The sequence below is a fragment of the Dermochelys coriacea genome, chromosome 3 (assembly GCF_009764565.3).
Source record: "Dermochelys coriacea isolate rDerCor1 chromosome 3, rDerCor1.pri.v4, whole genome shotgun sequence".
Taxonomy (NCBI): Eukaryota; Metazoa; Chordata; order Testudines; family Dermochelyidae; genus Dermochelys; species Dermochelys coriacea.
Genome location: NC_050070.1, coordinates 94,530,826 through 94,553,738, shown reverse-complemented (window position 1 = coordinate 94,553,738; position 22,913 = coordinate 94,530,826). Strand labels below are relative to the sequence as shown.

Sequence of the window (22,913 nt, the reverse complement as noted above, 5' to 3'; positions counted from 1 at the left end):
GGAGAGATAATGGACTTGCATGTGCTTTTGACTCTCGTGATTCTCGAACATGTTTAACATGCTCTGATAAAAGTGGGTCATATTTGCTGCGGAGCTCAACTATGCCTAGGAAGTTTCCATTTACATGATCACCAATATGTTGTCTGGAACCAAAGAGCCAATCCCCTCTCAGAAAGAAAAAGGATGACATTCAGGATGCGCTCAAGAAGCTTTTTCCAGTTATTAGTTTCTGTAGAGAGTTCAGTCAAGAGTAAACTCTCAACTGAACTTTCAGCTGATGCTGCACTACTGGCTGATTTCCATGCAACATAGTTTTCTTTGTGTGACATTGAACTCTCATGTGGTGGTATTCGGTCTTTCAACTTCCTCCAACCTCTGTTGATGCTTCATCCTGATTGATCAGAGAGAACTGACGCATTTGCAGCACTTTTGTTCAAAATGAATCAAGGTGAATAGTACAGAGATTATTTTTTCCGTACTCCAGCATAACCTGTCTCTTGTGCAGATCTCACCATTTGGAAGAGTTTTTGTCAGCAGACGAATAGGGTAAGCATGATTATTAGCATCTCGTGGAATGTTACATGGAATTTCAAAACTACTAATTTGAAGAAAAGATTGCATTTGGGCAGCATTGCTCTTTTCAATAATTCCAATGTCAGTCACAGTCAGACCTCTAGTACTCATGAATTGCTTTTGCTTGGTAAGATCTACATCTTCCTGTTGCTGTTGAGTTTCTTGATCATACAAAGGATCTTCTGCTGCATCTGCTACTGTTGGCACATCTCCTTCTTGACTATTGACCTCAGGTTCAGGTATTGGCATTGAAATATCAGCTGTTGCTAGAGATAATGAAAACTCCGCAACTGCATTGTTTGTTGTGTAAGGTGTGTATTTCAGTGGTTTGAGAAATGAAGTATTGTCTTTGAGCTCTTAGCTGCTGCTTCACTCAATTGTTTTTGCTGTCTCTTGCTTGCACCATTTCCAAATCTCCTCTTCATAGTGATCTATCTGGTCAATATGTAGCCTATCCACACTTGAAATATTCTGCTGTAAATAAGTAGCTTATCTACACTTGAAATCTTCTACTGTAAACATATACACATATGCTGAATGGTACACAAATACTGAGAAGATTTAGAACGAAGGAATACTAATTAAGAACACAAAATGAAACAGTCAGACAGGTTATTATCCTTATCACTGAACCAAAACTCAAGCACACAAGGTATAATATAACTGGCTGAGCTGAAGACAAAGGGATGACATACATAGTAAATACAGACATGGATACAGACAGAGGGATAATGTCCAAATATTTCAAACATGTGTCCTCTCGAAACTCACTGTACAAGATTGTCCTCACAAATTTTCACCTGGAATCTGGGCCAATAGACTACGAAAGCCTATGATGGCCAAGCTACCAAGCTAGGGCTCAACCAACCAACCAGTCATCTCTTTTAGCTACCATATGAAGAAGATAATGAGAAATTCTCAGAAATAAATAATTCCTTAGTCAACTAGATGTAAAACTATAAAGATACTAAAATGTAACAATTCTTTACCTTTCAACATCCACTTGATCCAGCACCAGCCACTAGTAGTGATTTGTTTATATCAGTTGATCTGAGAGGACACATTCATCAGTCTAATCTTGTGCCAATAGAACCAATATATTTTTATTAATATTTATGAGCATTTTTAACTCTGTAATATGACAAAATCTATATCAGTTAACACAAATTATGTCTTTTATCAAATCACATCTCTTATTTGCTAAAATTTTCAGCTCTAAGCTGAGAGTGTCACATTTTGGTCTGATAGGGATGCGCATTAAAACAAGTCACAAAATTTATCAAATGCCAAAAAATTAACATGTCTAAAACCTGAGGCACCCTTTGAGCTTAAGGCCCAGGCCAAATGGTTCTCCTTCCCCCCTGCCCTCCCCCCCGATTGGCCCTGGAACTGAGGCTTGGTCTACTCTACAAACTTATGTTGGTATAAATATGTTGCTCAGGGGTATGGAAAATCCACATCCCTGAGCAATGCAGTTATACCAACCTAGCCCCCGGTGTAGACAGCACTCTGTCAGCAGGAGGGTTTCTCCTGTCAATATAACTACCTCCTCTCAGGGAGGTGGAGCACTTATGCTGGTTGAGGCAACGTCTTCACTGAATGCTACAGCGGTGCTGCTGCACTTGTGCAGCTGCGCCACTGCAGAACTGTAAGTGTAGACAAGCCCTAAGTTGTATTTCTTTACGTCTGCTAGTATTGCAAGCACGCAGCTAAGATTGAGTGAGCTCAAGATTCAGTTCCATCTTATGCATCAGCAACAGGATTATTTACTAAATGCAGCTTCTTTCACCTCTTACAGCCATGTTGATCCCTATGCAAACACTGACGGAGTCTCGCAATATTTGGCATCTTTATTAAAATCCCAGTTCTTGGAGTCAAGTGATTACATAAGAATATTGGATTTTGTTTAAAAGTTTTTTCTAGTCCTCATGGTTGCCAAGAAAAGCATGGAAAGGTGACTCAAGCATACCCTTAAGGTTCAGAAACCAGAAGACAAATAAAAATAACCCCTACCCTCCCAAAAAATCTCATGACTTAAGTCAGTCTCACAATTTTTGAATGCTTGGGTTGGTAATACTGTGATGGAAATGAAGTTGCATTGGTGTTATTGAGGGCATAAATGGAAGAAATTGGAGTTTTGCAGGTATAACTGAGGCCTACTGTGGCTTGCAGAACCCTTGTTACCAGTGATGATGCACAAGAAGGAAAGAATTCAGGCTTGATTCTCCCAGTCCCAGCTGAGTTTGCAAAGCTGCTAGTTAGAAAAACATATTTTTACTTGTAAATGGAGCACATTTGATCTGGAAGTCATTGAGAGGCAATAAACATGGGAACTCAAATTGCCAGTTTTTGGCTGAACTTGCCAGGTTTTACACTTTACTTGATGGAATTTCTCTGTTTTGGATGTAACACAATTACTTTTGAATGCCGCATCTGACAAATTTCAGGGAATGTTCTGTGCAGTGTTGCATTCCCAGGAGAGCTCTGTGTAAGCTCTAAAGTTTCTCTCTCACCAACAGAGGTTGGGGAGACAAAATGGGTGAGGTAATATCTTTTATTGGACCAACTTCTGTTGGTGAGAGAGACAAGCTTTTGAGCCACGCAGAGCTTTTCCTCAGATCTGGGAAAAGTACTCCCAGGGTCACAGCTAAGTGCAAGGTGGAACATATTGTTAGCATAAGTAGTTAGCATAAGGTAGAGTGGCCTGTTAACATCTCTGCAGTCATAGGGCAGGCCATGATTTTTAGTGTCTATAAGAGTTATGAATTTAAGCTCTTAGGCTCCTCTTTTGAAGGTGTTGTGCAGGTTTCCTTTGAGGATGAGGACTGACAGGTCAGATATGGAGTGATCATTCTGTAAAAAAGTGATAGTGTTTTTGTCTTATCATTTTCCTATGCGAGTTCATTCGAGAGCATAGTGATTGTCTGGTTTTACACACACAATTGTTGTTGGGGCAGTTAGTGCACTGGATGAGCTAATATCCGATGTTGTGATAGGCATGTGTAAGATCCCTGGATCTTGAAAGGTGTGTTGTGGAGGGGTGTTGATCATTGTAACAGTGGAGATATGTCTGTGGGTTCTGCATCTGTTGCTCTGGCAGGATCCAGTGCCACTTTGAGTTGATGTGTCGTCTTTGGGGAGTTTGCTTCTGATGATGAGTTTGGAGAGTTAGGGGGATTGTTTGAAGGCCAGAAGAGGGAGTTCAGGGAAGATTTCTTTCAGGATGGGGTCCCCATTGTGTATGGTTTGTAGTTTGATGATACTCCATATAGATTGGTCCAATAAAAGATATTACCTCACCCACCTTGTCTCTCAGGGAATGCTCTAGGCATGAGTGATCACAACCTACTGATCTTGGTGAAAACTGGAAAACCAGAAGTGGGAGATGGGGAACATATGAAGCCCCTGGCAGCTACTACCTGTGTAATTGTCTACATATAAAAGAACCAGTTGATGCAGACATTAACATAATCCAGCATAAGAATATTCCTCATTTTAGCTCTGCCCATCCTTTCAGTACAGTTTTAAAATGGTGACAACCTGAAAAAGGAGAAAATAAGAGATAAAGAAGGAATACCCCTGGCTTGTGTGTGTGTGTGGGGAGGGAACGCAGGGGGCATGTTTTGGCGGGAAGATTGGGGGGTGCATACAGGCCCTCTCATAGAGTAAGGGGTGGGGTGGGGTTCCAGAGAGACCCTTAAATAGAAGGAGATAGGAGGGTGGCTTGTGGGAAAGAATGAGGAGAATGCAAGTAGCCCCTGCTGTGTATAGAAACAACAAAGAGGGTGACCCTCTAGCTAGTCACTTTTAAATGTACAACTACAGTGTAATATTGAATATACCAAACAATGAAAGACCCCCCCGCCAAAAAAAAAGTGCTTATAAAACGAAACACAGGAGAATAAAAAATCTGACTGTCTGTGTCAGTAACACTAATAGGTACTGGTAGCTTATACACCAAGGCAATCATTATAGAATGATTCAAGAGGAAAATATGGATTTTAAGGGTTTATCATACCACCCTTGTCTTTCCTTCAGTAAGGGCTTGATCCAAAGTCCATAGATGTCAATAAGACTCCAACTGAATGAGCTTTGAATCAGACTGTATGTGATTAAGAAATTCAAGTAGTAAATTCCCCACTTCTGGGAGTATCATGGCTGGGACATGAAGCCCTGGAATCTAATGGGATTAGCAATAAAAAGGGAACTCCAGTAGCACAGGGAAAAAGAAAGATGATGGGCTTCAGTTCTGAACACTGGATTAGTCTGTCTTTTCCATTTAAGTCCCTGCTTCCCTTCTTCTCAGCTCCATACTGGACACCTTATTAGAACCAGCAGGGCTGAACTGCATGAAAACATTCAGAATATATAAATGCCACTTCCAATAATATAAAACAAAAACAATTTCCTTTAAAGATTCCAGTTTGTCAAACACTGCAGTGACTTATGTCCTGCTGCATTAAGAGCTAAGAACAGCAAATAGCTCACTCTAGCTTTCACTTACACAAAAGTTCAGATGCATCCGATGAAGTGAGCTGTAGCTCACGAAAGCTTATGCTCTAATAAATTTGTTAGTCTCTAAGGTGCCACAAGTACTCCTTTTCTTTTTGCGAATACAGACTAACACGGCTGCTACTCTGAAACAAAAGTTCAGATGTAAGTTTGGATTGAAGTGAAAGCAACAAAATTCTTCAGGCAAATTGGGGAAAAAACATTTCAGTGTCCCACTCTACCCGCAGTATATACAGAGTTGGATTAAAGCACAGACACTCTAGGCCAGGGTTCCCAAACTTGGCTCATGGCTTGTTCAGGGTAAGCCCCTGGCGGGCTGCAAGACACTTCGTTTACCCGACCGTTTGCAGGTATGGCCGCTCGCAGCTCCTGTGGCTGTGGTTTTTGGTTCCCAGCCAATGGGAGCTGCAGAAAGCAGTGGCCTGACTTGCGCCATTTCCCGCAGCTCCCATTTGGCTGGGAACGGCAAACCGTGACCACTGGGAGCTGCGAGCAGCAGTGTCTCACGACCCGCCAGGGGCTTACCCTGAACAAGCCGCAAACCAAGTTTGGGAAATCCTGGTCTACACTTAAAAGGCTTTGCAGATGTAAAGGTACCTGTAGAGCTATAGTGGGAACCCCTCCCTAGTGGAGACGTAGCTGATATAGTTTAAACCAGTTCTCCAGATACAATAAGCTATACTGGTAAAAGCCCCCTTTTTTTTTTTTTTTTTTTTTTTGCCTGTGTAACTGCTTCTACATCAGAGCTTTTTTCTGGCACTGCTATGTTGATTGGGGGGTGACTTTTTTCACACTCCTGGCCCACATAGTTATGTTGGTAAAACCTTCTAACAGAGACCAGGCCTCAGAGTACCTTAATCAGACCCTAAGTACATAACTTGGGGTTTCAATTGTTACACATATATATATTCTCTCCATTTAGCTGATTTGAAAAGATGATGATAAGTAGATTAGTTCCCAAATTAATGTTTTTTGTTTTGTTTTTTGCAAAAGCTGTATATATTATGGACTTTAAAGTTTTCTTTGTAGTTTTTTTTTTAAATATTGAAAAAACCCAGCATTTAAAAAATATTCATTCTTTGCTCTGCAGTGCTGGATATACAAAAACAACAATATTGTGCTGGTTTCAGAGTAGCAGCCGTTTTAGTCTATATCCACAAAAAGAACAGGAGTACTTGTGGCACCTTAGAGACTAACAAATTTATTAGAGCATAAGCTTTTGTGAGCTACAGCCCACTTCATCGGATGCATAGAATGGAACATATATTAAGAAATATATATATAGGTTTCAGAGTAGCAGCCGTGTTAGTCTGTATTCGCAAAAAGAAAAAGGAGTACTTCCGGCACCTTAGAGACTAACAAATTTATTTGAGCATAAGCTTTTGTGAGCTACAGCTTAGCTCACGAAAGCTTATGCTCAAATAAATTTGTTAGTCTCTAAGGTGCCAGAAGTACTCCTTTTTCTTTTTGCGAATACAGACTAACACGGCTGCTACTCTGATATTTAACTTAAGGAATCTATTTCCCTAAGTTAAGTATCCCTACACCTTGTCAACTACTTAAATGGGCCATCTTGATTATCATCAATACAAAAGTTTTTTTTCTCCTGCTAATAATAGCTCATCTTAATTAATTAGCCTCTCACAAGCTGGAAGCTGCCATACAAACTATCTGTACGTATCTATCTAACTTCTTAGTATATGTTCCATTTTATGCATCCAATGAAGTGAGCTGTAGCCCATAAAAGCTTATGCTCTAATAAATTTGTTAGTTTCTAAGGTGCCACACATACTCCTGTTCTTAATATTGTGCTGGTACTACATAAGCAAACCATGATGCCTGTTTAGTTTTACTGTCCATGCTAAATGAAACACAAAAATTAAGCCAAAATCATAAGTGGAGAAAAATTTTGAATAGCAACAGTTTATGGAACACACGATTTCCAGTACCCAGCTACTAGCATCGCACTGCATTATGGAGTCTCAGGATGTCCTAGTCTGCCTAATTGTAAATAAGATTGATGATAAAATATCTTGGGTTTCTGAAGAAAACATGGTCTTGACAAAGGCCCAAATCCAAGGTAGATAGTTCTTGGGAGAAATGACCAAAGGGAACCTCAGAAAAATTAAAGAGATGGCCACAAGTCTCCATCAAATATTTTGCCATTAAATGAGAAATTTTACAAAGATGCTGGTATGTTATACTCTGGCTGGTTTCTGAATGGCAGACATGTCCTATCATGTCTCTCTTTGATGCACAAGAAATATTTTTGATGCACTTTGGCCTTTATGTTCTTTTTGAGAAGAGAGGCCATTGTTTATTTGTAAAGATCCTATGTCTGTAGATCTTTGTAGGAATTTATATTGAAAAAGAAAGTCTAAAGGTTAACAGTCTTCTTGAAGTACTAAGACAAATTTATTTTTAAAAATAAACATACAAAAGACCTGGGGGCTTTTAAGCTATCATTAAAACATTTGTACAGTTCATCCAAGGATAATTTAAATTGTCCCCAAAACAATTTCTTAATTTATTTCCTGTTCTAAGTGAAATTGGAAATAAAAGTAGCTCTGATGGAAATGCATTGGGCCATGTAACTCAGCCCAAATAAACGCCTTTTATTTTTCTTGCCTTTTCTAAACTAAACACTTCTTAACCAAGAGTTTATCTGTCTCCATTCAGAATTCTATTGTAGTGCTCATTCTGCTACACATACACAATGAACATTCAGTGTGCGTGCCTCAGCATAGGGAAACATAAGGCATTTATTATAAATGAATTCCAAATAATTAGTGTAAGATCATAAAATGTGCATAGAAAAAAAGCTTGCCTGAGACATATTGCAAGCAAGAGGGGGTCCAGGACATTAATGGGCAATCCGCACTACTGCTAATCCCTTGGGGGTCCTGCTACAGGTGGTTCATATTTCTGGAACAGAAAAGTATGTGGTATTAAATGGAAACTTTCTCTTAAAAATTTTCCACTACACCACTTCAGCATTAGACTCTCCTTACTATATCATTCTTGAGAGGGTGGCAATTGGTGTATTACTATTTATTATTCATACCTCATTTTGGAAAAGCACTGACTTTTATAGACCCCCATTCCCACCCGATTTAAGAACCATTTCCTTTGCTGGATTAGAATGGAACACAAAGCAATAAAAGCCATGAGATGATGACAGTTGGAGGCAAGAGCTAATGAAGGGGAAACAAAAGGAGTTAAGAAAGGAATGTATTATCCCCTAAACTGAACATTCATGCTTTGTTGGTCTGTGGCCCAAGCTTGGCTATACTGCAGTGTTGGGTTTTTTCTAGGAATTTGCCAGGTGTTACAGTTTTCAACAAATACTTTATAGAAAATTTTAGAAAATATGCTATTCAGGACAAAAAAAACCCAACCACCAACCTGTCATACACCCTCACTCCCCACCCTAGAACACATTCCCTTCAATGTTGATTAGTAGGGTCATTTGCATAAAAACAAGCATTTTTGTTTCTAAAGGGTTTATCTACTCTTGCTATTTGTTCTCCAGCTAAAGTTAACCATATGCTTTGCTGAAGCAGGGCCATAGGGAAGAAATAGTTCTGGGACATTGAGGAGGCCCAATGAAAGAGAAGTCACTGGGGTATCGTGATGAACAGTGGTTGGCTTGAAGGAACATCTCTTTGGGCAGAATGTTGTTCCACAATTTTGACAAAGCTCAAACGTTTTCCTTTCTGTGAGGCTGATTCCCAATATGAAAAAGACATTCCTTCAGGAAAGGCAGTCGTCGCACAGCTAGGGTTCCCTGAATTTAGCCGTGGGCATGCTAATGTCATTATCCATCTCATGTGGTATTACAGACGAAAGAGCGGTAAAATGTTTAGTATTGTGGGTTATCAAATTGTCCTGTAAATGAAGTTAACACAAAAGTTGATAAATTTTTATTGGGCTACAAAAAAGCAAAGTAAACTTATGAAGCATTAACAGACCATCTTAAAAACTTTCCAGTGCTTTTAAAAGCCTAAACAGGACTATGATCATGAAGTGACCATTGAAATATGAGCACCAGGGTAGGACCATTGAACCAAATGTTGAATGATGCCATGCCTTTATATGTTCACAGAAAAAAAAAACCCAGAGAAAGTATATTGTAGCAACTTGAATCTTACTGCTTTTTGTTCAACACTATTAAAATCCTTTTTCTAAAATACACAGGTATTTCTCTTCTGCTAATAACCATTTTTCAGCAGTTCTACATGAACAGAATCTTGATGCCTTTATACTAGAAATGTCAGTTACACCCACAGGTGTGTAAGGTGCTTGCTCAAATTTGCAGGCTCGCTGTTTAGTTTGGACCTTATCCAAAGCTCACTGATGTCAATAGGTGTCTTTCCATTGATTTCAGTGTGCTTTTGATCAGGCTCTATATGTATCACGATTGCCACTGAGTTGATTGCACAAAGGACTCTCTGACTTTTAAGAATACTCTCATTTATAAACAAGCTTCACTGTTTTGGGAAGGTCATGTGGCTATTTGTGAGCTTCAGGGGAAAATACTGGTATGTTACTAACTGGGCACTACATACCATGGGCCGATTACACTCATAGACTTTTAGGCCAGAAGGGATCATTGTGATCAACTAGTCTGATGTTCTGCACATTGCAGGCCACAGGTCCTCATTCACCCATTCCTGTAATAGACCCCTAACCTCTGGCTGAATTAGTGAAGTCCTTAAATCATGATTTAAAGACTTCAAGTTACACAGAATCCACCATTTACTTTAGTTTAAACCTTCAAGTGACCCATGACCCATGCTGCAGAGGAAGGTGAAAAACCCCAGGGTCTTCACCAGTCTGACATGGGGAAAATTCCTTCCTGATCCCAAACATGGTGATCAATTGGATCCTGAGCATTCCAGCAAGACCCAACAGCCAGACACCTGGAAAAGAATTCTCTATAGTAACTTGGAGTCCTCCACATCTAGTGTCCCATCTCCAGTCATTGGGGATATTTGCTACTAGCAGTCACAGATTGGCTATATGCCATTGTAGGTAGCCTCATCATACCATCCCCTCCATAAATTTATCAAGCACAAAACCTAACTGGCTTCAAGATTGAGCTTCCACTGCTCTCCTTGAAAGGTTGTTCCAGAACTTCAATCCTCTGATGGTTAGAAACCTTCATCTGATTTCAAGCCTAAACTTGCTGATGACCAGTTTATATCCATTTGTTGTTTTGTGCACATTGGCGCATAACTTAAACAACTACCCTCCCTCCCTGGTATTTATCCCTCTGAAGTCTTTATAGAGAGCAATCGTATCAATCAGCCTTTGTTTGGTGAGGCTAAACAAGCCAAGCTCTTTGATTCTCCTCTCATAAGATAGGTTTACCATTCCTCGAATCATCCTAGTAGCTATTCTCTGTATCTGAGTTCAAATTCATCTTTTTTAAAAATGGGAGATCAGAATGTCACATAGTATTCCAGATGAGGGTTCACCGGTGCCTTGTATAATGCTATACTGTATAATGTATAGTATAATCTACTAACACTACCCTATCTCTACTGTAAATATCTCCCTTGATGCATCAGAAGGTTGCACTAGCCTTTTTCATGGCCACATCACATTGGCAGCTCATAGTCATCCTATGATCAATCAATACACCCAGGTGTCTCTCCTCTTCTGTCACTTCCAACTTGATAAGTCCTCAGCTTATAGCAAAAATTCTTGTTGTTAGTTCCTAAGTGCATGACCTTGTGTGATGCTATATGATTGAATATGATCATTTATATAACTGATATTACCACTGTTATATAGTTGCAACAAATCTTGTACAAAGTATGTCCTGTAAGGTGTCAATGGAGAAGTTATGATTTGTTAGGTATGATTATCCTGTTTATGTGCATATATTATCTTTGTATCTGAAGTTATGAATATTGGCTATGTACTTGTATCTTACACCTGTGTTGTATTCCTAGGTAACACCCACCTGATAGGATTTACATTGGTGCCAGACAGCTGGGACACTTAGCTCTCATAATGGGCTTTTCCCACCCAAATAATGGACTATATTCCCACCCCATCCCTCCCGGATGCCACAGACTCTGAGGGGCCAATGGCCACCCATTGTGAGTTATCAAAGCATGTAACGACATGCATGATATGCTCATGTGACTCTGGATTCCATCTTGGGCTAGTAACTTTCCACAAACAGAGGCTGTGGGCTTTGTCTGGGACATTACAATTCCATGTACATGGCAGAGGATGTAAAAGGATCTCAACATTTTCATTTTGTCATTTCCTGCTTCATTTCTCTGGACTGGATTTCTATCAAGGAATCTTTGGACAAGGACTGATAACCCATAATATGTATGGGTAATTCCAGAGAGACTTTTGTAAGATAGCAGTTTATTCCATCACTGCTATGATCCTGATATGGGAACACTTTGAATTCCCTTGTATGTATCTGATATACTAGCCATTATAACTCTCTTCTTCTTTTCTTTTATTATTAAACCTTTAATTTTTTAATAACTAAAGGATTGGCATCAGCATGATTATGGGGTGAGATCTGAGTTATATATTGACCTAGCTAAGTGGCTGATCTCTTGGGATTGGAAGGACCCTATATATTATGAAATTGGTTTTCAATAACCACTCATCATAAAGTCCAGGGTCCAAGTGTTAAGCCCTGGGGTGGAATGCCTAAGGAGACTTCATTTTTTATTTCTTTTTTACCAGTGTGGTGATAGAGAAATTTACTTTTGTTACTGGCTTGGTATAATCTAATGATAGAATAATCACCAGTTTGGGGTGAATCTGCCTTATTTCTCAGCAGTTTGTCCTGAATTTGGCATTCTCGATTGTGACCCACTGAGGCCTGGAGACACCTTGCACTTTAAACTATTAAATTTCATCCCATTTCTATTACTCCAGTTTTCAAGGTCATCCAGCTCTTCTTATGTGATATTCTGGTCCTCCTCCATGTTGGCAATGCCTCCCAATAGTACACTATATTTTGATTTAATCTCTCTCTTTGTTTCATATATAAACATTTCTATATAAAACACAAACCTTGATGTGTGTATTCCGATTAAAAATTCCATGGGATTCTTAAGAAAATGTGATCTTTCCTGCCACATGAAATAGAAACATTAAATACATCGAAGTATCATATTAAAAACAACCTCCTTGCATGTTATCTTTTAAATTAAATATATAATTTTAAGGTATTGCTTAATAGTTTAGTAATGAAAAATATACAATACTATATTTTGTAAAAATGAACTAGTCAAGAATGATCCATCAAGCTGCAAGTCAGAGAATGGCAGTTCCATCTAAGATTATGGGAAGTCACCAGATGGCACTGTTGCAGATGGTCTTGGTTATTTTGAGTATCTGAAGGTAGAGGAATTAGATCCTGGAAAAATATTTATTATCAACTGTGCTGCACTTCTTTTTACAAGATGAGTATATTACCACTAAATTCTGTTTTACCTATGTTGTTAATCTGATTGATTTGTGTGATACTCTGCACCCCAAAGCATCCCATATTCATCATGGTGATGTAATTATGTTTTGTGCAAAGTATGCCTTGTGAGTTATCATTCAAAAAGTCTTGATCTGTTAAATATTAATATCTTGGTGGATTGTATGTGTTATCATCCTAAGTGAAGTTATGAAATCTTACTATGTGTGAGTTACTAAAGTATGATGTAAGGCTGGAAACACCTCAAGCCAGCCATTCAGGTTCAGCAAGAGTAGCCAGTGTTAATTGCTGTCATCAACACCATCAAGGGAAGAATCCTCTAACACGGGAACTCCGTATAAGGAAGCCTCCTCAGAGGAAGCACAGAGATAATGGAGACTGTTTGGCCAGTGGGGATATACCCCACACACGCATAGACTTTCCAGCAAGATGGAAGAAACTATAAAAGATGGGGTGTGACATCATGACTTGTCTTCACTCCCCCACAACTCAGCACCTGAAAGAACCTCTGGAAGAAAAAGGACTTTGAACGGGGAGGAGAACCCAGGCTGCAAAGCAGATGTGGCCTTGTCTACACTGGCAAGTTACTGTGCAGTGAAGAGCTTTCTGCAGTGTAACTCCCGAGGTGTACACAGTGTCAGCCACTTAGTGTGCAGAAACCCCTCAGTTGCAGTGTTACAAAAAACCACCTTGACGAGTCGTAAGCCTTAAAGCGCAGAGGCTCCAGTGCTGTTTTGGCAGTGTAAACACATTAAAGCGTAGAAAGCAATCAGTTGCACTCCGGAAGTGTCCCATAATCCCTCAAGTGGCTGCTCCGCTCATTGTTTTGAACTCGGCTGTCCTAGAAACATGTGCCCCTCCCATTTCAAAGCTCCATTTCTGACAGCCATTGCATGCTGTGCTGATCTGCTCAGGGACACAAAACTAACCATTAATGTGGAATTCTCGTGCTGTTGAACACAGAGGCAGGCGTGTGTGTGTGGGGGAGAGAGAGAGAGTGCTGTGCAGAGAGCTGGGGCGGGAGGCAGGGCTGATATTGGGGTTCCCCTTCCCCCTGCCTTAGGACTGGTTGCTTCCTGACACTCTGAACTTACAAGACAGCATGCTGACACATTCTCTGTCCCCCAAAACACACTCTCTCCCTCTCCCCCATATACATATACACACACACACACACACGCTGTCACACACTTGCACCCCCCCCCAATTGAAAAGCAGCTGGCAATGTAGTAGGATGCCCATGGAACAATTGGATGAGGAAAACTGCATCATGTGATGCTGTGTCTGCCCATGTGGCATTGCAAATCCTTCCCAAAGCACCCTGTGGCCAGCTGCACAGAGGGATAGCTACCACAATGCACTGCTCTCTTTGCCATTGCAAAAGCTGCTAATGTGGATGTGCTCCAGCATCAAAAGGAGCACACTGTGGACACGCAACGGTGGTTTAATTCCAGTGTTTTAATAAAAGTGGTATAACTTGTTGCGCCAAAATTTGCCAGTGTAGACATGCTTTGTGCCTCAAGAATCTGTAAACCTACTTGTATCATCAGTCAGGGTGAGACACTGCTTGATTCAAATCGTATCTAGTATACTAAGCTTAGATTGTGTTTTTGTTTATCTGCTAAGTAATCTACTTTGATCTGTTTGCTATCATTTAAAATCTCTCTATCTGTAGTTAATCTATTATATATTTTATAAACCACAAAAATAATACATTTATTTTTAAATAAATAGATTTATTTATTTTAAAATCTACTACTAATAAATCTGTAGTTAATAAATCTATTATAAACCACACCTAAAACAGTGTGGTTTAAGTGAAGTGATGGTGGCGGGGGGGAATCTCAGCTCAGTTAGCAAAGGCTTTGTGCATGTTCCTTCTACATCAAGGGAGGGGGCGGACTGGGGTAATAACTTATATATTGGTCAAGTTTTTTACCAGGGCAGGACGGTACAGCTCTGGGGTCCTAGGCTGGGGAGCTGGGGATATTTTGGCTGAAGCCTCTCTATTGTTTCATGCAGTGGCTGGCAGAGCATTCATGAACACAGCTGGGTGTGGCCCCTGCCTGTGGATGTTGGTATGAGTGCACGTTTGGAGGGCTTTTCAGCTTGTCACAACATCACAGTGCTGAGAGGGAACCCAGGTGGATCAGCTGCTCCCCAGTTCCAGGTTGCACCCCAAGGGAGGGTGGGGGGGACCCATCAGAATTTGCTTCTTAGATGCAGGTTATACCCACAGGAGCAAAGGAAAACATTTGGTATGAAAATTTTACATCACTGGACTTAAAAAAGACACCTTTAAATAGAGAAATTAGGAAGCTTCTAGATAGAAGGGGCAAGGTTTTTGGTTCCACATGCCCCCCTCCACACTGATTTTTTTAAACACTCGAGTCCCCCCAATATGGAGCCCAGTAACTTGTATTTGACTAAAGCATATCTTCCAGAAATATTTGACAGGTTTCAGAGTAGCAGCCGTGTTAGTCTGTATTCACAAAAAGAAAAGGAGTACTTGTGGCACCTTAGACTCTCTAAGGTGCCACAAGTACTCCTTTTCTTCTTCCAGAAATGTGTGAGACTAGCATAGTTTACTCATGTACACTGCACATGCCTTGCTTGCATAGTTGAATGGAGCACATATTATATACATACATAATTTATGGCTTATTTTCCCCTATGTTCTCAATTGAAAACATGCAAAATAAAGTCTATGAGAAAAGCAGTGAGCATACACAAATCTCCTCACACTGATGAGGCCTGCTCTATGTTAGAGTCACTATCAACAACAATAAAACCAACAGACAAACCTTTGTGTATATATATGCCAATGCTATACCTCCCTCATCCAGGATATTCTATGAGGTGTGATCCATAGGAAGGTACCGAACTTTGAGGCCAGTTTCAGGGGATTTTTATCTGCATCAGATTTGAAGGAAACCAAAATGTACTGTTAAATATGAAACAAAAAGAAAAGGAGTACTTGTGGCACCTTAGAGACTAACAAATTTATTTGAGCATAAGCTTTCATGAGCTACAGCTCACTTCATCGGATGCAGTATTCCAGCTTGACAGCTAGCCGAAATGTCTGTGGTTGGATGCACCACAACTGCATCTTTCAGAGATCTTGTGTGTTTTAGGGACAATGACACATGCAGTTCAGAGACTTTTCTGCTTGAAAAGTATTTTTCTCTGTGGAATATGGCATTCCATTTCTAAAGGGTTTTAAGAAGTTCAAAACCTGCCTCTTTTGCCTTTAATGTAAGTCCCAAGGTGCAATAATCTCAGAAATTAGCATTACAAATATACATCCTCTGAGCTGCATCTATTTCATTTGATTCTTTTTAACTGAGGGAATGGAGCAGTTGTCAGATAAATCAGTTATTTTTATTTAGACAGGGATGATTCTTTACAGGCAAGTCTCTTCATGACAGAAAAACAAACAGGATAGTATTGTCCTGAGGACCTCAGTTTTCTACTTTCTTTCAAGTCAAGCCACCAACTACCTGGCCTCTCTTACTTTTCCTTTACAAGGCTCACTCATGGCTAGCTAAAGATACAGTAAAAACAATTAAGGAGAAGGAGTTTCTTAGATGGCAACATTCCAAATGATGGGATAGACATTCTGCCTTTCTTGAATATATGTTATGTCATCATTTGGCAAAAGATCCTTGACTGAGGGAGCAGTTAGATAGTGAAGCAAATGGACTTTGGGATACAAATGTGCAATAAATGATTGTTGCCAGAAAAACTACTACTGAAGATGTGGTTGTATCTTCCTGTTCTGTTGTTTCACTTCTTTGAGGCTACCACAAGAAGTAGATAGGTTTCAGAGTAGCAGCCATGTTAGTCTGTATTCGCAAAAAGAAAAGGAGTACTTGTGGCACCTTAGAGACTAACAAATTTATTAGAGCATAAGCTTTTGCGAGCTACAGCTCACTTCATCGGATGCAAATGCATCCGATGAAGTGAGCTGTAGCTCACGAAAGCTTATGCTCTAATACATTTGTTAGTCTCTAAGGTGCCACAAGTACTCCTTTTCTTTTTACAAGAAGTAGAGAGTGTCATTTTAAGTCTGGCTTTCATTCTGTTTGAGAAGGGGAGAGAGATGTGGAAATGTATACCATTTTTCTTTTAAGTATGTCATGCAATTTTTGTGTGTGGTGGGTTTTTTTTTTTTTTTGAGTTTCACCATCTGTATCCAATGACCATAGCCTTTCAGTGCACAAATGGTGAAATTCTGTGAGGAACCTCCAGAATTGTCACAGATAAAAGTTAGGGTGAGAGTCTTCCTGAACAAAAATCACAGCCAGAACAGATATTTGCAGCGGAATGACAATGTTAATGCAGAAACTGCCTTTTGTTTTTGGAAAGAGCTTGAAGTGAAAGTAAAGAACTTTTTACTTCTCCACAAGTCTTCAGAGATGCCATTTTTAGTTGGTGGTGAGAACTTTTCTCACAAAGCCCTTCCCAATAACACTTACTGTCCTCTCACAAATGGAAGCTGTGTCTCACAAAATATGTAGGGTGAAATCCTAATACCATTTGAAGACAATGGAAGTTTTGCTTTTGACTTCAACAGGGCCAAGGTTTTACCCATATAATGTCCACAAAAACATGGCTTTCTCTGGCAAAAGGTCCACCACAAAAAATACACAAGTAGTTAAGGATGTAAGAAAGTTGTGACTTTTTTGGTCAAATTGTTGTGGAAACTGTTTAGTAAAGTTGTGTTTTTAGTGTGGTCAGTTCAAATTTGAGTGGTGCTGCGACCTGTTGCATAGGGTCATACCACTTAAATTTATGGCAACTATTCAAAGTTTCAGTTTCTTCAACAAAATCACAGCCTGCAATTTTCTTACAGCTTTACCAGTAGAAGATTAAACAAATAATGCATTAACATACTGCCCTTGCTTTGGTTCTGCCTCTGAAGATTATAATTATTTAGAGCCTGGTCCAGCACCGCTGTTATTGTTAATAGTAGTCTGCTTCTGTTGTGCCCTCAAAATTAACATGTGACAGCATATAGATCTCAATGAAATCATATGCCGTCAGTTCTATGCTGGCAGACTCCTATGTGCATGTGACACTCATTACAGGATCGGGACCATGGTCACCACACAACACCATTTCATTTTAAATGGTTTAGCTACATATTCTCAGATTATTTTAATTAATTTTGTAATTTAATTTAATCAGGGGAGCTCAGTTCAGATGCAAATTCCCATATGAACCTGTTATATTTTTTTGATCCAGTTTTCCAGGTAGATCAATGAGGAGGCTCAGGGAATATGCTGTACATTTTGCATGCGCTGCAGATTGCTAGGATGTATGCTGAAAATTATATCAAACATTTAACATGCATTGTTAAAGCTTAATTGTTTTTTGTACCAGGGAATGCACATACAAGAAATAATGACAGGTTTCAGAGTAGCAGCCATGTTAGTCTGTATCCACAAAAAGAACAGGAGTACTTGTGGCACCTTAGAGACTAACAAATTTATTAGAGCATAAGCTTTCGTGGGTGCATAGAATGAAACATATAATAAGAAGATATAGATATAGATTTAAATACAGAGGAGGTGGAAGTTGCCATACAAACTGTAAGTAACAAAACTCTAACAAACTGTTAATTAAGATGAGCTATTATCAGCAGAAGAAAAAAAACTTCCATAGTGATAATCAAGATGGCCCATTTAGACAGTTTACAAGAAGGTGTGAGGATACTTAACATGGGGAAATAGATTCCATATGTGTAATGACCCAGGCACTCCCAGTCTCTATTCAATCGCAAGTTAATGCTATCTAGTTTGCATATTAATTCAAGTTCAGCAGTTTCTCGTTGGAGTCTGTTTTTGAAGCTTTTCTGTTGCAGAATTGCCACCCTGAAGTCTTTTACTGAGTGGCCAGAGAGGTTGAAGTGTTCTCCTACCGGTTTTCGAATGTTATGATTCCTGATGTCAGATTTGTGTCCATTTATTCTTTTGCACAGAGACTGTCCAGTTTGGCCAATGTACATGGCAGAGGGTCACTGCTGGCACATGATGGCATATATCACAATGGTAGATGTGCAGTGAATGAGCTCCTGCTGGCGTGGCTAATATGATTAGGTCCAATGATGGTGTCACTTGAATAAATATGTGGACAGAGTTGGCATCAGGCTTTGTTGAAAGGATAGGTTCCTTGGTTAGTGTTTTTGTTGTGTGGTTGCTGGAGAGTATTTGCTTCAGGTTGGGGGCTGTCTGTAAGTGAGGACTCATCTGTCTACCAATCATTTTTCAGGATAGGTTATAGATCTTTGATGATGCACTGGAGAGGTTTTGGTTGGGGGCTGAAGGTGACAGCTAGTGGCGTTCTGTTATTTTCTTTGTTGGGTCTGTCCTGTAGTAGATGACTTCTGGGTACTCTTCTGGCTCTGTCAATCTGTTTTTTCATTTCAGCAGGTGGGTATTGTAGTTTTAAGAATGCTTTCTCGAGATCTTGTTGGTGTTTGTTTCTGTCTGAGGGATTGGAGCAAGTGTGGTTGTATCTTAGAGCTTGGCTGTAGACAATGGATCATGTGGTGTGTCCTGAATGGAAGCTGGAGGCATGTGATGTGAATAATGTGAATTGGGGAAAGAGATGAATAGCCAAATAATGGCTATTTTGAAAAATACTTTGATGGCATGCAAGTAATGAGGACCCTATTTTATTAATCCAAGATGTGGCAGGAAAGTTGTGGTTTTTTATTTTTGTTTTGTTTTAATAATTGGAGATGCTGTCAAAAAATGAATGAATAACTTAGATTCATGGTAGCAACTCTATTATACCTCCTGGACATGTTTGGGAAATGGGAGTTTGTTAATTATTTTTGAAACAGTGGAAGTTACAGAAGGTGCATCTAAAATGTTTAAGTGTCTTGAAGTCTGGCACTTCTGGGATACATTGATCATCTTTAAGACACAGGCAGGTGCTAGTGGCTGTGCAATAAACTGTAATGAAATGTTCAGCAAAACCCAGGTGTTTCAACTTGAACATCCAGGAGGTTTAATGATCAAGTACAACATCCCCAGAAAATGTTTTTACTTGTGAATTTGAATGTGGGAACCATCTGCATTTACAGCACATGGACAAGGAGAGTCAAGGAGTAAGCAAAGAAGTTTGCTTGTGAGGTAACTGAGAGTGAGAGGTCAGCTTCTGTGAGTCAACATTTTCCTTTTAGAGCTGTTCATTCATAGTTCATTCTAAATTCTGAGTGTTGGTTTATCTTGTAGCAGTAATTTCCCCTTCATATATATATACACACACATACAAAGGGGATATTACTGCTACAAGATAAACCAACACTGAAAATTTAAAATGAACTATGAATGAACAGTTCTAAAAGGAAAATGTTGACTCATAGAAGCTGACCTCTCACTCTCAATTACCTGACAAGCAAACTTCTTTGCTGATATATATATGTTGTGGTTGTGATTGGCACCAGTGGGAGCAGCTGGAGGCAAACTACTGTAGGAATGCTGATGCATATGGATTGCATCCAGTGGGGAAGGGGGAATCACACTCAGGCCATGTCTACATTTACCGGGGATTGACACTGCTGCAATCAATATAGGAGGGTCAATTTAGCAAGTCTAGTGAAGAAGCCTGAAACGCTGACAAAATCTTGGACTCACAGAAAGGAAGAAATCATCCTAGGAGAGGATGCATGTCAGGACTTTGTTACTTTTCTAAGATTTGTAACTCCTGAGTGCTCTTAAGAGTGAAGTGACTGTCATTAAGAAATTCCTTTGCTAAGACTGTCTTCCTTACTTTGCTGCTACGCTGTCCCCAGAAGAGTTTATCTAGAAGCTCAGTGGCCTTATAAAATCAGTGAAGCTCCAGGGGAGCATGTGTAAGTGACTGGGGAAGCTCTGGAGGTCTAAGGCACTGGTTTTCAGGGTCTAGGGTGGCTGGATTTGTAGTCCCAAATCCAAGAAAAGGTGTAAGACAAGAGGTTTGAGTCTCAGAGTGCACCCTGAAGACTCAGCTAGAAACTGACTAGTCTCTGCCTGGACCCAGTTGTCTCAGAAGCATGGGGGACCCAGCAAGTGTGTGTACTTGCAACAGACTGGTGACTGTCCACTACCAGGCCAGGTTGTATTGCCTTCTACTCACAATAGTGTAGGGACTTCTCCCTCTCTACTCCTAGGTGGAAAGAAGAAGGAACAACCATGTATTTGGCCTTCTGTTTTTCCCTGCAATGCCTGATGACATCGCTAGATTGACTTCAGTGGGAGCAGGGTTGAGCCCTAACGCAGTACAAGGACTGCAGCTCCCCATTCTGCTTCAGTGTTAGCAACACTATTATTGTGTGCAATGTTGTTGTGTAATGTAGCTGTGTTGACCCCAGGATATTAGAGAGACAAGGTGGGTGAGGTAATATCTTTATGTGACCAACTTCTGCTGGTGAGAGAGACAAGCTTTCATACTTACACACAGCTCTTCTGTATAAGCTCAAAAGCTTGTCCCTCTCACCAACAGAAGGTGGTCCAATAAAAGATATTACCTCAGCCACTTTGTCTCAGCAACACTATTAATCGTTATGTGACAAACACAGATTTCTTGAACTCAGATCTTGGCAGGTAAAACAATTTTTCAGTTCACTTTTAATTATAGAACTGAAGCAGAAAATCTTCAGTTAAGTATTCAGTTTGATTTGGCTCTAGACAATAGAAATGGTCTTTCTGGTTGAATGGTCATTATTACAGATGAATAAAACAGTTAAAGTAAATGAAGTATGTCTAATCAGTTAAATGAATCCATCACAGTTTCAGAAGAGTTTGATTTCATTAAATAAATAGTTCTTTCTATGCCAGCACAAGCAGTTCACTCTCAAGAGCTTCCCTTACTTTACACAAGCCAAATGCCATCAAATTTTATGTTAATAACTATAATTGCTTTTGGCTAGAATGGGACACACACTAGCCCCTTATGTATATTCTCTGACATTGTTTGCTGCTACTAGTATTCACACACAAATGAATTCTTTTGTAACCCTCTCCCCTTCTGGTTGTGTGATATTTAAGCCTTTTTCCCATTAAATCATACAGAGAATGGGCAGAAGCAACAATTTTACTATCAGATTATGTGCTTGGAAAGCAATTGGTGATTGCTGGACAATGACTCTTGAAGTCGTTGTTTGATAGAAGATTCAGATTTACAGCTCAGAGACAAGTTGAATAATGGTGGCTCTCTGACTTGGATGTTTTTGGAAGCCATGTGGTCTGTAAGAAATAATCTGGGGGGCAGGTTATGTCAGGGGTTGATTTGTATTATTGTGCTGCAGTAACACCTAGGGGACCCAGTCAGGGACCAGGACTCCATTGTGCTAGGTGCTGTACACACACAACAAAAAGACAACGGCTCAGAGTTTACAATCTAGCTGTGAGACATGTGAGAACAGATAGATACAGATAGATGGGAGAGCACCAGGAAACAATGAGACAGTGTTGGCATGCATATCCATTTGTCTAGCTGATTAGTGCTTTGAGAAGGATATATTTACAGATGAGCTGAACTATTCTAAAAATTCAAACAATCCACTGCCTATCTGGACTGTTCATGAGAAAAACTCTTGTTATGAAAGTATTAGTATAGTTATATTGCCTCATTAAGCAGGTATTTGAGTAATGCAATTATTCACCAGCAGTTCAATATTGGATCATCTCTAATGATCATTTTCGTACTTTTAATTTTTTTAGTATGAAATATGAAAAACAATTTAAAAATAATATTCATGTTGCAAAGTGAAGTCCTCAGAAATTAAGAAAGGTGAAAATTAAAGTTGTCCATGCAATCTTAATTAAATTCCCTTGTGTATATGCATTATTAGTGAGTCTTGCCCAACATTAATGATGAAGTCTGTGGCCTACCAAGCTACAGAATTAACTTTTTCAGGTTCCAGTCCACTGTTTCAAATACAAGATAACATCTTTGCTCTGTTTATAAATCTCTGCCCTATTCACTGACAGAGGCAAGGGTCTTGAAGAACATATGATATGGTAATCATATAATTAAAGCACATATTGTGATGCATATATTCAAGGAAGCATCTATAAAGATTGTGGGGACTCTAAGTACTGATATTTTTGAACTTTACTTTGCACTCAATATTGTATTAAGGACATTTCAGTAATAACTAATAATAAAAAAGCAGTGCAACTACAGTGATTGTCAGAACAAAATCACCGTTTACCAGGAAACAACTAAATATGGACAAATTTTATAAGTCCTTGTATACAAATGCAAGAACTCTAAGTACTAACATGGGTGAATTTGAGTGTCTGATATTAAGTGAGGATATTGATATAATAGGCATCACAGAGACTTGGTGGAATGAAGATAA

General features: G+C 39.5%; 2 long non-coding RNA genes across 3 annotated transcripts in view; one reads left to right on the top strand and one right to left on the bottom strand.

Annotated features, from left to right (window-relative positions):
• LOC119853734 overlaps positions 1 to 11,549 on the top strand; it is a 26,722-nt gene extending 15,173 nt beyond the window's left edge. For both annotated transcript variants that reach the window (XR_005292193.2, XR_005292194.2), the window contains exon 3: positions 11,046 to 11,549. This is a non-coding gene — a long non-coding RNA (uncharacterized LOC119853734). The remainder of the gene's footprint in view (positions 1 to 11,045) is intronic.
• LOC122459337 lies at positions 2,304 to 22,913 on the bottom strand. The gene is made up of 3 exons (XR_006279952.1): positions 22,764 to 22,913; positions 8,629 to 8,634; positions 2,304 to 2,315 (listed from the first exon to the last, which is right to left on the bottom strand). It is a non-coding gene; the product is annotated as an uncharacterized LOC122459337 (long non-coding RNA).